Raw genomic sequence first — 5441 nt, 5'->3', positions numbered from 1 at the left:
GCAGATTCATCCCTCCATTTCTATCCTAAGAGAACTGGAGATCTCTCCAGACTTCTGACCACATGCACAGTCATTAGCTTCCTGAGCAGCACTGTCCCTGCCTTCTTTCCTCAAGGTTGGATGAGCCAGGCTGCTGGAGTGTAGGGAAGGGAGGATAGAGGTCCGTTTGGTGGGTTGAAATGCTGTTAGAACCTTTAAGGCTTAAATTTATTTTTTCTGTGTCTGCTCCCACACTACAACTGAGCAGCCAAAGTGCTGCTTAGCTCACTCTCAAGGAAGCACAGTACTGCCTTGCACCAGTGCCACACGTCACCAGAGCAGTGAAGGGAGCAACTGGAGGAAGAAGACAGGGCATTCCTCTCCCAGCAGTGTAACCCCCTCACAGGCATGATTCTGTCTGGAGAGCTGACCACTGCTGGAGCACTTAAGGCTTTTAGGCACAGAGTGAAATGATCTGATTTATATTTTTTAAAGATCACTCTGATTTGCATTTTTATTTGTATTAAAAATTTACTAATTTATTTTTTTTCAATTAGGGATGACATTCAATATTAGTTTCAAGTGTACAAAATAGTGGTTAGACATTTATATAACATAAAAAGTCATCTCCTGATAAGCTTAGCATAGGATATGTTTGAAAAGGGTATTAATCCTATTCATGAGGGGTCCACCCTCATAACCTAATCAACCTCAAAAGACCCACCTTTTATTTATTTTTAATCAACCTTATTTGCATGACATTCATTAATAAAATCGCATAGGTCAGGTGTGCATTTCTATAATGCATTATCAGTATATTGTATTGTGTGTTCACTGCCTCCAAGTCAAGTCTCCTTCCATCATCATTTATCCTCCCTATGCCCTCTTCTCCCTCCCCCACCGGTCACCCACCAACCCTACGCCCCACTCCCCACATGCCACCCCCACCTGCCACCATAAACTCCACTGCCCCAGCCCCCACCTGCCACCTCATACCCCATACCCCACACACCCAGCCCCCATCTGCCTCACAACACCCCACACCCACTGCCCCAGTCTGCCACCCCCAACACCCCACCCACCAGCTCTCATCCCCCACCACTATCCCTCACCCCTACCTCCCACTCTTACTCCCCACCCCTACCCCCACCCACCACCCTACATCCCACACCACCCACCCCCACCTCCTAAGTCCCACCACCCACTCCTCACCCCCCTTCCCTGTTTGTGATTTGAGATTTGAAATGATATTTGAGATGTGTCTTGAGAGCACGGGTAGGATTTAGACAGATGAAGAAGATGAGAATGTGCTTCAGGTACAGAGAGTGGACTGTCAGCCTGGAGCCAAGAGAGACAAACACTGGAGAGACCAGAGCATATGTCCCTCAGATGCCTGTGAGTGAGGGGTCAGGGCAGGGAAACAGAAGACCCTCCATGGAGGGAAAGGCAGAGGGATAAGGGCACCAACCACAGAGTGGTCAGAGCAGGGGAGACAGCGGCCCCTCCATGAGAAAGCAGGGCAGTGGGGGCAGGGGACCACGGGAGGGGCCAATGGACAGGTAGGACAGGGAATGCTGTGAAGGGGTAGGGCTGGGGAACAAGGGCCCCACCGTGGGGGAACAGGGGACTCTCCAAGGAGGGTCTGTTTCCCCTGTTACCTATCTCTACTCCCATGTCCCCCCTTCCCTGGCCCCTCCATGGATGGTGCCCTAACCCCACTATCCTGCTCAGACTATGTGGGGTCCTTTGTCCTCCCTGCTCTGCTACCTCCATGGAGGATGCCCTCTCCCCGCTGCCCTGCCATCTATTTAAGGACCTGCGCCAAAATCCTTGCTGTCTCAAAGTAGGGTTCCCTATCCCCCCAGTCCCTCCCTTCCATGGAGGATTCCCTATTCCCTCTCCTGTATGACCTGTCCCTCCATGTAGGTTTCTGTCTCATCCCTGCCCTTCTCCCTCAAACAGGGGTTCCCTTTCCCCACTGCTTGCCCCATGCAAGTGAGATTCTCTGTCCCCCTGCCCTGCCCCTCCATGAAGGAAACCTTCTCCTCCCTGCCCCTCCCCCTATAGTTGGGATCCCTGTTCCCCAGCCCTGCTCCCTCAATGGATAGTTCTGTCTTCTCCCTGCCCTGCTCTCTCAAAGTGAGGTTTCCCTTTCTCCTGCCCTCCCCCTGCATGGGGTTCCCTGTCCAATTACCCTGCCTCCTCCCCATAGAGGGTTCCTGGTCTCCCCTCTTCTCCCTGCCCTGCCCCCCTTCAATTGGGGTTCCTTTTACTCCTGCCCTCCCCACTGCATGGAGGGGTTTCTGTACCCACTATTCCCTCCCTCCAAGTGTAGTTCCCTGTCCCCCAGCTCTAACTCCTTTCTGAAGGGTTCCTTGTCTTCACTGTCCTGTCCCCTGCCTGTAGGATTCTCTGTCCCCTTGCACTTCCCCCTCCCAGGAGGGTTCCCTGTCCCCCTGCTCTGCCCCTCCATGAAGGTTTTCTGTCTGCTGCCCTCCACCCTGTATGGAGAGTCCCTTCTACTCCATTCCCTACCTCATCCATGGAGGGCCCCCTTTTCTCCCTGCCCTGTCCCCTCCATGAAAGTTTCCCTGTTCCCCTGCCTTCCACCCTCTATAGAGAGTCCCTTCTCCTCCCTGCCTTGTCTTCTCCAAGGAGGGTCCCCTCTCCTTCCTGCCTTGTCCCCTCCATGGAGGGTCCCCTCTCCTTCCTGCCCTGTCCCCTCCATGGAGGGTTCCCTGTCCCCACCCCGCCCTGCCGCCTCTATGGAGGGTTCCCTGCCCCACCTGTCCTCTAGCCTCCATGGAGTGTTCCCTTTCCCCACTGCCCTGCCCCCTCCCTGGAGGGTACCCTTTCCTCCCTGCCCAATCCCCTCAAATGAGGGTCCCCACTTTCTCTGCCCTCACTCCTCCATGGAGGGTCCCCTCTCCTCTCTGCCTGTCCCTCCATGGAGGGTTCCCATCCTTCTACAGTCCCCTCTCCATGGAGGGTCCCTTCTCCTCCCTGCCCTTCATATCCATGGAGGGATCCTTCCCCTCCTTGACCATCCCCTCCATGGAGGAGCCCCTCTCCTCCCTGCCCTGTGCCCCCACGGAGGGTTTCCATCCCCCTACAGTCCCCCCTCCATTGAAGGTCCCTTTTCCTCCGTGACCCATGACCTCCATGGAAAGTCCCCTCTTCTCCCGGCCCTGTCCCCTCCATGGAGGGTCCCCATCCCCCTACAGTCTTCCCTCCATGGAGGGTCCCTTCTTCTCCCTGACCCATGCTCTCCATGGAGGGTCCCCTCTGCTCCTGGCCCTGTCTCCTCCATGGAGGGTTCCAATCCTCCTACAGTCCCTCTGCCATGGAGGGGCCCTTCTCCTCTCTGACCCATGCCCTCCATTGAGGGTCCCCTTTCGTCCCTGCCCTCTACCCTCCATGGAGGGTCCCCTCTCCTTCTTGCCCTGACCCCTCGATGGAGGGTCCCCTCTCCTCACTGCCTGTCCCCTCCATGGAGGGTCCCCTCTCCTCCCTGCCCTGCCCCCTCCATGGAGGGTTAATTGCCTCCTCTGCCCTGCCCTCTCAATGGAAGTTCCCCTTCCCCCTGCCCTGTCCCCTCCATGCAGGGTCTTCTGTTTCCCGGCCCTGTCCCATCACTCACAGGCTCTGAGAGGCATGTGCTCCGGTCCCCAGTGTTCATCTGTCCTGCCTCGAGGCTGTGTCCACTGTCTGCACCTGAAGCACATCTCACCGTCTTCTTCTGCCCAAATCCTCCTGGGCTCTCAGGACACGTCAAATATCATTTCAAATGTCAAATTACCGAGTGATCTTTAAAAAATATAAATCAGATCTCCCTATTCTGGTGCCTAAAAGCCTTCATGCTATGACAGTAATTTCAACCCACACTAGGGCCCTCTATGTGCCCCCCACCTTCTGCTGTTCCCATCCAGCCTGGCTGTCCTTGCCCTGGGGCACTGCCTCTCCTTTGGGGTGGCTTCCCCAGGTCTCCATGGGGCCAGCACTGTCTCTACAGCCACTACTTAGTTTAAATATATTGGGGAGCCCTTCCCTGAGCCTGCTGGGGAGCCCTCACCCAGCCCTAGGGGGTACACCTGACAGTAGGTCACAGTACTAACAGAGGTCAGAAAGGTAAGACAGGTCATAGAGGTAACCTAGCAACGCTGCCAGGTCAGCCGTGTGGGCCAACCTCTCCAGTTTTCTTGTGTTTTTGTTGTTAAAAATCAGTGAATAAACATTTATTGACACCAACACACCCCAGGCCTCTACAGAAAGCACAGGAGGTGTGGCTCACCCCGAGGTCCTGGCCCTAAATAGCCAGGTGTTCCTGAAAGTGAAAACGGGGTGGGAGGGTGGGTCAGAGAAGCCAGGGAGGGACTTCACTTGAGTTGCTGGCTTTGAGGCTGGAGGAAGGGATCACAAAGGCCAACATGTTTGGGAACCCCCAGGAAGCTGGGAATGGCATTGGCAGGGACACAGAAGGGAACTGTCCCATAAGGAATGGATTCTGCCACCTCCCCATGTGCAGGCCCCCTGAGGCCTCCTGGGAGGAGGGCAACCCAATAAACCACCTCAGGTTTCTGACCCACAGCACCTGGGATTCCCACACTTTGTCCTGTTAACCACTGCATTTAAGGTCATTGGTCAGGGCACCAGCAGAAATCCTTTGTGTCCCTGTGGCTCCCTAGTCATATAAGCTCAGTCTGTTTTCTTCATCGCTCTTCCTATCTTCTGAAATAAAGTGTTGGCTTGGTTCTTGTTCACCTGTCTGTCTCTCAGTCCCTCTTAGCACCTGAAAGGTGACCTGTGAAGGACCCGCCCCTGAGACCCAGGTAGACAGCACACACTTGCTGAGTGAATTCCTGAGCAAAGAGCTCTTTTCTGATTTCATATATTTTATATTTGTAATAAACCTGATTCATTAACATGTATATACATATGATATCTTTTTTATTTTTTAAAATATATTTTATTGATTTTTTACAGAGAGGAAGGGAGAGGGATAGAGAGTTAGAAACATCGATGAGCGAGAAACATCGATCAGCTGCCTCCTGCACACTCCCTACTGGGTATGTGCCTGCAACCAAGGTACATGCCCTTGACTGGAATCGAACCTGGGACCCTTGAGTCTGCTCTATCCACTGAGCCAAACCAGTTAGGGCTACATATGATATCTTAATCCTCTTTAGGACATCCCACATCGATTCACAAAGTTTTAAAATATCTTTTTTTGTGTGTGTCCAAACCCGTGTCTCAATTTCTTGTTCAGAAATGCAGGAGCTGCTTTGTGAACTGCCTCAGGGAGGAGAGGGTTCTGACTGCAGACCAGGTTACCCTAGGAGGTTGCTCCTGTCCCTGGTCCTTCACAGGCCAGCCCTTTGGCCTCTGTTGACCCATGATTTGCCTTTACACCTCAACTCCTTTTCACCAGCCTGGTGTTGCTTCCTGCGTTGGGCACAGGGTGC

General features: G+C 53.7%; 1 non-coding gene across 1 annotated transcript; it reads right to left on the bottom strand.

Moving 5' to 3' along the window:
* Positions 1 to 217: 217 nt before the first annotated feature.
* On the bottom strand, positions 218 to 420 carry LOC132223179 (small nucleolar RNA SNORA74). The gene has a single exon (XR_009450417.1). It is a non-coding gene; the product is annotated as a small nucleolar RNA SNORA74 (small nucleolar RNA).
* Between the last annotated feature and the right edge of the window lie 5021 nt (positions 421 to 5441).

The sequence above is a fragment of the Myotis daubentonii genome, chromosome 21, assembly GCF_963259705.1.
Source record: "Myotis daubentonii chromosome 21, mMyoDau2.1, whole genome shotgun sequence".
Lineage (NCBI taxonomy): Eukaryota > Metazoa > Chordata > Mammalia > Chiroptera > Vespertilionidae > Myotis > Myotis daubentonii.
This window is presented reverse-complemented; position numbering and strand designations above follow the sequence as displayed.